The sequence below is a fragment of the Pseudopodoces humilis genome, chromosome 1 (genome assembly GCF_049639895.1).
Source record: "Pseudopodoces humilis isolate 2021_Gansu_Grassland_sample_001 chromosome 1, ASM4963989v1, whole genome shotgun sequence".
NCBI lineage: Eukaryota > Metazoa > Chordata > Aves > Passeriformes > Paridae > Pseudopodoces > Pseudopodoces humilis.
Window position 1 is genome coordinate 1,826,658 of NC_142200.1, and position 12,340 is coordinate 1,838,997.

At 45.3% G+C, this 12,340-nt stretch overlaps 1 non-coding gene across 1 annotated transcript; it reads right to left on the minus strand.

Moving 5' to 3' along the window:
- Positions 1–7,084: 7,084 nt before the first annotated feature.
- Positions 7,085–7,168, minus strand: TRNAL-CAG (transfer RNA leucine (anticodon CAG)). The gene has a single exon. It is a non-coding gene; the product is annotated as a tRNA-Leu (tRNA).
- Positions 7,169–12,340: the final 5,172 nt, after the last annotated feature.

The following is a 12,340-nucleotide window of genomic DNA, read 5'->3' on the forward strand; positions in this document are numbered from 1 at the left end:
ATTCAAAAGCTGCAAAGAAAAACACACAGAAAAGGCAACAGCCAAACACACACAGGACAGCCAGGTCATCCCATCTAAATCCAGCTCAAAAATACTTTGGGATGCATCAGACCCTCAGGAATGGTCTGGAAGAGCATCCTTGGGGCAGGCATCAAGCAAAAACGATGTTCTGCTCTGCCTGCCCGTCTCCCACCAGGATCTCTGGGCTGTGGTTTGCAGTCCTGGAGAGGGGAATGTGGGAATACGAGACTGGAGGGATTTGGGTGCAGATCCAAACACCTCCATCCTGCTGTCTTCATCCGTGTGCCATCTGGAGATCTGTCAGTACAGACAGCAATGACTTCAGAATTCACAGGATCACCAAATCATGGAATATCATGAGTTGGAAGGGGCCCACAAGGAGTATTGAGTCCAGCTCTTGGTCCTGCACAGAACATCTCCAAGAATCACCACGTTCCTGAGAACATTGTCCAAGATTTATGTGGGGCTGTCCAAAATCCTCATAAAAAGGGCCTCTCCAGTGGGTCATTCCACCCATTTAAATTCAGTTCTTCCAGCCCTTGGTGTCAACAATCCATCCAAATGATTCTGGTTTGGAATGTTTACTGTTTTAGCTGTGGTAGGATCCGGACCCAGAGCAAAATCCCACTGCAGTTAAGGACTGAAGAAACAGATTGTTCCTGCCCAGAGCAGTTTGCAAACAGCATGAAGAGACTCAGACAAACAGTCCAAACCCAGGGATCTCAGCACACCATCAGTTCCAGTTTTCCACAGGCATTGCCCACAATGACCATTAAGTTCCCTCACTCAAATTCAAAGAACTGAATGTGTGTTCCAAAACAATTTCCAAGATGAGCTGCTCCATCAGCTTCCCAAGGAAATCCCTGTCCTGAGTTCCTGTTCTGTCTCTCCTGAAGACAGGAGTGGCATTTGCCTCCTTCTGCTTCTGGGAACTTCCATGGTCACCATGACCTTTCAAAAGTAAGCGAGGACAATGCAATGACATCAGATCCCATGGATCCATCCTGTCCTCATCCATGCATTCCATAAGTCTGTTTTGTCTTAGCGTTCACTGACTGGATCCTCCTTCCCTGAGGATAAATCTTCCTTGCTCTGCTCCAGGAAACTGGGATTTCTGAAGGCTGATTTTACCAGCAAAGACGTAAATGAGGAGTACTTGGGCAATTTCCATGTCCTTTGCCATGGGAATTCCCATCCTGCTGAGCAGCAGCCCCACGTTTTCCTCACTCTTCCTTTTGCTGCTGATATTCCTGCAGAAAACTTGCTGCCCTTCATGTCCCTCACCAGATTTAATTCCAGATGGGCTTTGATTCCCCCCTCCAGTCGTATCCATCAACTCTCTTTTACTGATTCTTTTCTGCAGATGGAATTACGTGGAGATCTACAACACAGGGAACACAGTCCCAGCTCCAGAGCCCATATTTGTTGGTCCATCTCGCCAGGATTTTTGCAGCTTTGCCAGCTTACACCACATATGGAGTCTTCTCCCATGGGGAAACATGGAAATGTTTTGTCCAAATAAAGACAGGGAAACCTGATTGCATGGGGTTTGGAGGCAGGCTTGGTTTGGATGTATCCCGTGAGGAGGTCACAGAAAAAAGGAAAGACACAGGGTAAGGGCTGGATTTGATTTTTCTTTATGGGATGTCATGGCAGGAGTGGTTTCTTCTGTGTGAATGTTTATGTAAAGATCTGCTGGGGTTTCTGCCAGCTCATTTGGAACAAGAAAGATGCCTGTGACACCCTAAATCCCAAGAATGGGGGTCTCAGGAAGAGACAAGGCTGGAAAGTTAAAGGGCAGGATATTTCCTTTGGTTTTCTTTTTAAATGTCTTGTTGAAAGGAAGCTCTGATTAATATTTTTTTCATGGGGAAAGATTTCTGTATTAGGACAAGGCTCAGTCAGAGTCCACTAATGGGTTATCCATGGAAATCACATTCCCTCCAGCAGGGACATCACTTGCCTTCCTTTTTCCTCTGTAATCATATTCATTTCTGAATCAGTGACCTTTATTCTTTCCAAAATTCAGCTCCCCAACAACACAAGGAGGCAAAAAAGGTTTTTCCTTTGCCTCTCCCATTTCCACAGGTTGTAAATTTTCAGCTTTCCCAGGATATCATTGCCCAGTGTAACTTTTATCAAGGACCATTAATGCCTCAGGTTTGGAAAATCACCAAATTTAAGATTTTTGAACACTGATTTTATGTTACTCATATTTTTTTTTATCCCCAGTTCTTATATTTCTCCTGGTTATCTTCAGTTTCTCATTGGATCCTGGAGAGAGGAAGCTGTTCCCAGAACACCCAGGATAACAACTCTTCCATTTTAAAGTATCCAGACCATGGATAACACGTTTGAAAGCCATAACACCAATGATACAAGGTACATATATAAAATTCCACTGCACACATCCAGACACTTTCAACTCAGAGAGATTTCCCACAGGAGAACTCAGTTTCTCCAGCTCTGATTTATTCTGATGCCTTATTCCTTTCCATCTCCATTCATCAAGGCTTGAATGGGATAACAGCCTTAATAGATGCTAATTAGCAATATAAACCATCCACTATGCAGTAATAGCAAAATCAGACTGAAAAAAGCCCTGTCAAAATAATGGTTGGGCCTGATGATTGAAAGGGGGAAAATGCAGTTGGATTCTTAATACTGGAGTGCAACCGAGAAAGAAAAAAGAAATTATTGCTTTTCCCATGTAAATTATAAGCAATTAAGAAAGGCATGGAATAAACCTTGGGACTGAAACCCCTTTGACTTTCCTGTGTCAGCTCCTCCCTGTGTTTCGGGCTGCTGTAGGAGTTGAAACACAATTTTTGTGTTTTTTATTGTCAGCTTTGGTTTGATTTCTTGCTCAGGCAAGGAAGAACAGCCCAAACCAGCACAGATTTCCTGCTGGGAAGAGGAGACACATTCTGGATTCAGCTCAGGGCCTTCCTTTCAGTGGGTGCAGATGTTTTGCTTTCACTTGGAGGATCGGTGTGTGCTAATTGGGGAAAGGACAATAATTAGTCAGGGTGTGTGGGAGGTGATTTGTCTGGATACCACCACAGAGCCTCTCACAAGGCCCCAAGGCTGGAGCAGCCCTTGTGAACTCCCCGTAATTGCCTGGACAATTGGTTCACTGCAAACACCTGAAATTTGGGGTGTCTTCCTCCTCTCCCCAAATCCTTCCTGCTCAAACATGGAACTATTGTGGTACATTTGGAAAACAGGCAAATTCCAGGGAAAAAGAAGGATCACTTCTGGCCATGCTATGAGATTACATCAGATCACAGGACGGGACTGCAACAGAAATTATTTCACCCACACATTGCCTGGGTTGTGCAGAGAAAACCATTCCATCACATGTGAACTTTACTTGATTTTTCATATATTTTATACCTTCAAAACCCATAGAAATTAATTGGTTGAATGTTCATTGGTCCCAAGTAATGCAGTTCTTAGTATTTGGGTTCCTATTGGATATGGATTTCTTTGCCTCCTTTGTTCATTAGGTTCTCAGTCTCTTTTTTTCCCTTTTATCTCTCTTTTCCCAGACCAGGTGTCTCACCTCAGACCATGCCAGGGGTGATGGTTGGAGTTGGTATTCGTTAATGGTAGCTAATTGTTGTTACGTTTTCTGTATCTTCTTGGCTACTCTGGGTCTGCTGAGATGTTCAGCTCATCAGACCTCACCTGGTAAAACAAACTTTTACAAAGAAACTTCAATTCCCTCCCCACGAGGAAAAGGAGAACAAAAACCCCTGACTAAAGTTCTATAAAACATTTTGAACTTGGTATCATTTCCAACAGTAGGGCCTGAGGGAATGGTCTGAAGTTGTGCTTTGGGGAGGTTTGGGTTGGAAATTAGGAGGAGTTTTTCACTCAGAGCTGGTTGGGCGCTGGAACAGCTCCCCAGGGAATGGTCACAGCCCCAAGGCTGCTCAAGAAGTGTTTGGATAAGGTTCTCAGGCATGGGTGGGATTGTTGGGATGTCCAGGACCAGGAGCTGGACTCGATGATCCTTGTGGATCCATCCCAGTTCAGGATATTCACCCTGGGAACGACATTCTCAAGTATTACTCCAATGCCCAATGTTTAAAATCTGAACATGTTCTACCCACGTTCTACTGGATGATTTTAAAGGAGAAAACCAGACCATTAAGTGAACTTCACTTATCACCAGGCTCTCCTGAAGTCCCCTGGCCAAGAGTGGATCTCTGCTCCAGAATATTTGGATGTCAATCAAAGTGCTGGCTGTCTTGCAAGGATCAGCTGCTGAGATTATTCTGACTTCAGGGAAAACTGCAAAATTCCTGTGAGCTCAAATGTTAAAGCTCATCAGAAAAGGAGCAACTTTTTCCAAGTTGGTGTCCACTTAAAAGTCACTGGAACAAGCAAATTCCATGTTCCTGTCTCTGTTTACCCACCTGCCTGCCTATCTATGCAGCTAATTTTCCTCCAGAGCTTCAGAGTTCCTTCTAGGTTGCATCATTCTGTGGGGAGGATTTTACACCTCATAGGATCAGAAAAAAAAAATCTCCCCCACCATCCAGCCTCTGCAAGCCAGATTTGGGGAGTAGGATATTAATTTCCTATAAAATTCCATGTGAATTCTGGTTCCCTCTATGTCTGTGTGAACACATATTTATGTGTATATATAAATATACATATGTGCATCTGTGTATATGAACATACACACGTGTATATATAAATATATATAAAGTCTGGAAGGCACTGGAGAAATTTTTGGAGAGGTGTCTTTCTCCTGCAGTGAATGTTTTCCTGGAAAATTCAACCAGTTTTCTTCTCTACCATCAAATTCCAGCATTTCTCCCTCATGGTCCTGTTTCTGAGGGGTCTCTAAATCTGACTCAGTGTATCCAGAGGAGATTTTGGTGCCTTCCTGCCTAAGAACCCAGCAGTCAGAGTAAATTCCAACCAAAAGTCTTTTATTACATAATCCTGTTTATGAAAAATTAGTCTACAGATGGTGTTTCTTTTCAAGTGAATCACTGAAAGCTAGAATTATTTTTTCAATTGTTTCTATTTACAAACAACAACAACAAAATATGATTAATTATCATCAGTTATTCTGTAAAACCCCAGATATTTCTGGAAAGATGACGTTTTTAATATAAATGTTACATAACAGGAATGTCTACAGAGGAATGCATTAAATTCCAAGCAGTTCAGGCTATATTTTCTTTCGTTTCCCACTGCTCCTAATAACACTCTTTGTTCCTCTCTAAGTCAGTCTTTCTCATTCTCTGTTGGTTTTACATTCTGTAAATGCCTGTGGACAGTTCTGGTCCCCCGGTCAGGGATTAGACAAATTGCACACATTGTTTCCTTTTACTCATCTCCCTCCTGACTTCTGAAATCCTTGGAGTTGCTCTCCACCATCCTCAGCAGTTTGCCAACACTTACTTGATATTTTGATGTGCTGAACCAGCACCATTCCACAGTGGGAGTCAGATGATCCCAAAACACTCAATCCTTTCTGTTCAGCAGCAGTTTTGGGGGAAGCATCTCATTGCTGATTGCGCCAGAACATCTGATTTTGAGAAAGCTGTTGCACTCGGATATTCTGATTAGGGACAAGGCTTTTCCTCTTCTCCCACCCAATTAATGACAGGAAAAGGGGGAGATGGTCTCAGGTTGCACCAGGGGAGGTCCAGGTTGGATATCAGGAAAAAAATATTCACTGGAGGAGTGGTCAAACATCAAAACAGGCTGCACAGGGCAGTGGTGAACTCTGACCAGGACATAAAAACCGTGTTGGTTTCATATTCTCAGCTGGACTTAGGCTCCTGCAGCAGCCAAATCTTTCCTTCCACAATGTCTGTCTCAAATGAATTTTATTTTTTTAACTTAAAGCTTGAAATTCATCACTTCCCTGATGTCAGCTCTGCACTTTTTTTCCCTCTTCCCCATAGCAGAAAAGGTCCTTTGGCAATGATATTTAAAGGATATTTATCTCTGCATACCTGAGACTACAGAAAGTGCTGCTGCCTTGTTCTTATTAAGAAAGTAAAGATGGGATGATCCATTTGGTCCAATTTCTGTGCCTTTCAAGACAAACCAGTTTTCCTGCTCTTTTTATGCAGCTTTGTTTGCTGGGCTCCCCTCTTTGCCTGGGAGGCACACGAGGATCTCAAAGATTTGCTACTGGTTTTGAAAATGAATGATGGAAGAAATCCAGGATCTGGGATTTGATTGCAATGGAGGTAAGCAATGACCAAAAAATTCTTGTGAAAGAAGAGTGGAACAGTTATTGCTGAGAGTTCCTGCTCTGACAGATGAGGATATTTCCACTACCAGCAGTACCCAAACACTGCAGGGCTGGATATAACATTCTCAATAAAAGACATCATCTCAAGGAATTTGCAGCATAAAAGTTATGAAGCCTCACATGCATTAGGGAAAAAATGGTGCAGTAAAAAGATTGTTCTGGGTTTAACTGCTGCAGCTGCTGCTTTTTATTTTTTTTCCTTGTCTTGTTTAGGTTTGAAGAGGATTTCTAAGTTTGAGAATCACAGATCCAAGATCATCACATCCAGTCTTTGAATGCTGCCGTGGCCACTGAATTGTGTCACAAAGTGCCACATTTATTCATCTTTTTAAATTTAGCCCACTGATCCAGCCTATCCATGTCCCTCTGTAGAGCTTCCATGCCGTAAGCAGATGGATTTTAATCCCAACACTGGCATGGTGCCCCTGGGCTCACCCAGGGAGCCTGGTTTTTTCCCCTTCCCCTTCAAACCGTGTCAAAATCCCTCAATCAGCCACAAATGTCATGACTTAGAACCCCTTTCCCCTTTGAGACAGGTGAGACCCACCTGTCACCAGCAGCCCCAGTGCCTGTGAAACACTGGAAAATTCCAAAAACAGCCAAAACTCCACCGGAGCCAGGTGTTGGTTAGTGGGAGGAGCAATTTTCAACCTCATCACTGCCAGCATGAACAAGCAATAGTGCCTGTTAATCCGGGGGCTGATTTACAGGAATGTCTCTTGCACAGGGAGGCAGCAGAATTCCCTGTGGGATGGCTCTGGCCAGCAAAGAAATTGTCAGGAGTGGGATTCGAACCCACGCCTCTCAAGGGAGACTGCGACCTGAACGCAGCGCCTTAGACCGCTCGGCCATCCTGACTCCTGGGAGAGGCTCTCCTGCATCCCAAAATTCCTGGGAAATTGTTTTCCATTGAATGTGTCCTTTTAGCGTGTGGAGCATTTCCTTGGGCATCCAGGATTCTCCTGTGGGAGGCAAAGAACAGCCTGAGCTCCGGAACCGCCAGGAGAGCGCAGCCAGGGAGGAGTCGGTCTCGTCTGCCAAGTAACAAGGGATAGGAGAAGAGAAAATGGATTAAAATTGCACCAGGAACGGTTCAGGTGGGATATTAGGACAAATTCCTTTAGTGGAAGGGTGGTCAAGCAATGGAATGGGCTGTCCAAGGAAGTGCTGGAGTTACCAATCCCTGGAAATGTTCAGAGGCGTGTGGATGTGGCTCAGGGATATGGTGTGGTGGGGAACAGAGTGCTGGGTTAGTGATGGGCCTCAGTGATCTCAGAGGTCTTTTCCAAGCTTAATAATTCCATGAAAAGGCTCAGAGTTCTCTCTGTCCTCACAATTAAGTTAACAATTAGTTAAGAGGTTAACAATCATCTTAGGTTGGGCCTAACCAGTGCAAATACCAAAACCCAGCTTAATGAAGGAGGTAAAAAACCCAAAGAACCCGGAGAATCAGAATAAAAGATATAATAATATCTGGCATATCCCCTTACCTCTGCCAACTCCTTTTCCTTTCTTTCCTTTTGTTTTGCTTTTTTTTTCTTTCCCTGAAGAGTCCTGGAATTTGTCCAACAGACTTTAGATGAATTGACAGTGGCATATGCATGAGCTGATGGCTGCGTGCAGCAACGAGGTTTTCTCCTCCTCCAAAGCTTGGTGCAACTCCCCAGAGAGGATCTGAGCAAGGTCATTTATTCCCTTTGAAGGTGGAAACAGGGGAACAGCAGGACTTTGCAGAGTCCAGAAACAGGGCTGAGGAAATTCAGTTTCAATTGAAAAAAGAGGGGATTTAACTGCAAGAGAAAGGGAAATTGAGGTAAGCAACAAATCTCCCAGAGTGAGCAGGAGTGGCTCAAAAAAATATATCTGAGAAAGAGAAAGACAGGCAAAATAAATTTCACCCTTTATGCAACAGATGCTGGGGGGTTGGAACTGGATCTTCAAGACTTCTTCCAACCCAAGCCAGGGTGGATTCTGTGATATTTTAAGGAGGTTTGGTGGTCTTCCATGGCCCTGACAGTGGTGAGAGTCTTCACAGAAGAGAGGTGATATTGATAGAGGCAGAGGGGGAGAAGGCTCAGAGCATTCAAGGTCCCTTCCAGCTCAAACCATCCTATGAGTCTATAATTCTCTATAAAACCCCATTTTAGAGGATTTTACATGGAACTTCTTTACCTGTATTGTTACAGATGAAAGCTTCAGCATCCCTTTTAACTTTCTCCTGCCGAAGAATTTCCTGAGCTTCTAAGGGAAGAGTTGCAGGATGTCTATAATTATCAGCTGCTCCTGCCCGCATTCCTGGCTGATGGGAAGCTGTTAGTTTTGAGCCCTGGCTAATGGGCCATGTTGGAGAGACAGAGGAGATTCTGGCACTACAAATTCCCAGCCTCAGTGCTTTTGATGGCTGCAAAGCCCTGTGTCACCACTGCCCACCACAGGGATGTGGCCTTAATGACAATGTCCCTTTGCCCTGGGAGACATCAGGGGCAGAGAAGGGAATCAAAACTCCTGGGAATTGAGTATCAACCTGCCACCAAAGCAATGTGCCTTGCTTCTTTTATAAATTTAAAGGCAGAAATGGAGAAAAAAGGAGGAGAACAAATCAGGGCCTCCTGTGTTGGCTTAAAAGACATCCTGGTCAACCCCTGTTCCTTGAGCTTCTTCAGGCCTGGTGACATCTGGATGTGGGTGGCCACGGGTGAGTAAGAAAGGTGTTTTGCAGAGCGTCAGCTGGTGAGGAACGAGCTGTTCGAGGCTCAGAGTGGGAAACACAATGCCAAGGGGTTTCCATTGGGTAAACATTCCACATTTGGATTGTTTTGTATGAGAATAAACAGCCGGCACAAAGGGAGCTGCCAACTCCCCATCAACACCGTGTCCTTTTAAGGCTTTTTTTTTTTTAACAGCTTTACAGACTCCCAGGCAGGATCGTGTAGCAGTTTTGAAATCAATGAGGCATTTGCCATTTCCCTCTCACCTTGCCTGCCTTCGGATTGGCACAGCTCCACAGCTCAGGTTTTCTGCCTGTGGACCTTTTGGCTCCATCCTTAAAATAAAGGATGCTTTGGCTCAGTCTGGCTTGGGAAAGGAGAAGGGGCAGGAAAGTCCTGTTTGCTTGTCTTGGCAGATGGGTCGTGGACTCAGAAGGAGATTTTGGAGGATTTGGGCAGTCACCATCTGCTTAGAACAAGGGCAGAGCCTCACTCCAAGGTCAGGCACCTTGAGGAAATCTCCTTCACCAAAGTCACTCATCCTGGGGGACATCTCCAGGGTTTTATGTCCCCAGCCCATGTCCAGAAAGTGGGATTGTTAAGCAATCTTGTTTCCTATGTGAGAAGGGATTCTTGACGAGATTGTCTAACACTTTGTCCAATTCCATCTTCATGGATTCATAGAATTGTTTGGTTCAGAAGGGACCTGCCATGGGCAGGGACAATTTCCACTGGACCAGGTTGCTCAGAACCCCTTCCAGCCTGGTCTTGGACACTTCCAGGGATGGGTCTTGAAACCCTTCAGGCCTGGGGACTCCACCATAACCCTGGTCAGGTTGTTCCAGTGTTTGATTGTTCTCACTGTAAAAAAAAATATAAATTATTTCTTAACTTGAGATGGAACATTTTTGACATGTCCACATTCGATGCAGGCTTCCACTGCTTGACAGAGATTTATGACTCTAATCAATGCTTATTAAGAAACTATTTCCAAAATCTCTTATTTTTCATTTATTACCTGAGGCTGGGTGGAGAAAGGGTGTTTATTTCTCTAATTTTCTAAGCTGTGGAGGGATTTAAGTGCTCATCAAAAAGTGCAATTAAGTCAAAACCACTTGCTTAAAAGTATCCAGAGCCTTATCTGCATGAGAAGAAAGGTAGAGGCTGTTTGGCCACAGCTTGAGATGTTGGACGGGGGTTTAAATCACAGCCTGTGCAAACCAAGCTGTGGAGGAGAGGAAAAAAAATTTAAAAGAAGTCTTGTACATGGATTTAGCTGAGCCTGAAGTGCCAGAGGCACCTGTGAACAGTGCTGTCCATCGGAACGTGTCCAGGGCGCTGGGATGTCCCTCCCTGACCCTCGGAGAGGAGCGGGGACAGCAGCGGCACAGTGTGTCTGTCCATGAGCATTGCTGCCCTCTCCTGGCTCCAAAGCACACAAAACCAAGGAAAATCGGCTCGGGAAGGATGAGGATTGCAGCAGGGAGCGTAGGGATGGATGCAGGACAGGTGGGACCTCTAGAGATTGAGGCTGCTTTTGGGGCAAATGGGGTCATTCACGCTGCTGGCAGATGTCACCCCAATAATCCCAGCCACGGGGTCCTGCTGACCAGCTCTGTCGTCCCGGTGGTTTTGTCACTCTGCAGGGATCACAGAATCATGGAATAGTTTGGGTTGGAAGGACCTTAAAGATCATCTCATTCCACCCCTTTGCCCTGAGCAAAGGGACACTTTCCACTATCCCAGGTTGCTCCAAGCCCCATCCAGCCTGGCCTTGGACACTTCCAGGGATCCAGGGGCAGCCACAGCTTCTTTGGACCAGGCAAGGCAGGATCTCTCTGCACAGGACTCCAAAGCTGCTTTCAGGCAGGGGAGCAGGGGTTTCAAGTGTTTCCCCATGAAGCTCAGACCTTCTTTGACCTTCCACATATTTGCTCAAGGTTTCCCTCACCTGTCAAGCAGTGGGGCTTTGCTGTGACTTCCCCAGAACACAGCAAGGGACTTGGAGCTTTTCTTCTGCCAGCAGCCACTGTCTGCCCTGAACAGGTGTCTCTTCTCAGAGAATCCCAGAATGGGTCAGGCTGGAAGGGACCACAGTGGGGTCATCTGCTCCCACCTCCCTGCTCCAGCAGGACCATCCCAGAGCACAGGGCACAGGATTGTGTCCAGATGGTTCTGGAATGTGTCCAGTGAGGGAGACTCCCACCCTCTCTGGACAATCTCTTCAGGGCTTGGTCACTGCACAGGACCAGAAGTTTTTCTCGTGTTCAGGTGGAATTTCCTGGGCATCATTTTCTGCCTGTTGTTCTTTTCCTATTGCTGGGCCTCACAGAGCAGAGCCTGGTCCATCCTCTGACTCCTCCTTGCAGATATCGCTGCACATTGATGATTTCCCTCTCAGTCACTTTATTTGAGACTGAACATGTTCAACTCTCTCAGCCTGACCTCGTAGCAAAGATGCTCCAGTCCCTTCATCATCTTTGTTGCCGTCTTCCGTTCTTCTCTCTTCACTTTCTCTGCTGCAGGCCCAGGTCTAGAAGACCAAATGAAAGAGCTGGCACATGTTCTTAATCCCAGAATCAAAGTCTTTTAAAAGGAATTTGGTCCATATGGACAAAGTCTCACCCTCCTTTTCACCCTTAAACCAGGGATTCACATCCCTGACACCTCCTGGGACTTGTTTGGCCTGATCAAACTTACAAACTAGGCCAGAACACCAACAGGGAGAGGTTGGCAAGAGAAAAAGACCTTTGCAAAACATCCTGAGAGTTTTGCTTCCAGTGATGGGAACATGGAAGTCTTATTTGGGTCTGACAAGCTGTTGGCTCAGAAAAATCCTGCATTTGCTGAACTGTTAACACGAGTCTCTGGAAAGATGTGCTCGGGTTTCTAACTCACGTGGCACCTTCACATGGAGCTTCAGGAAGAAAGAGGATCATCCCAACCTTTTCCATGGGAACAAGGTTTCCTGGAGCAGTGTTGTGTGTGAGGGAGAGGGACAAAAGTGTCCTGTTGTGGTGACAGGATGTTCCTCAGCAACCTGTCCCTGAATTTAGTGGGGTAATGTCTAAATATTCACAAAATTGGCTTAGCAAATGTTACCTCTGTCGGGGGCAACTTGATTAATTCCATTTTGGAAACCCCTCAGCTGAAATACTCTCCCTCTCTTTTCCTTCACAGGGAAAGAAATAAAACATTGGGAAATAAACAACCACTTCCATTAACCATCACTTTTTCTCCAGTCAAGCAATGAATTACAAATATCTCCCCCACCCCCACTTGAACCCTGCTGACTGTGGGCCAGTCCTAAGAAAAGAGAGTT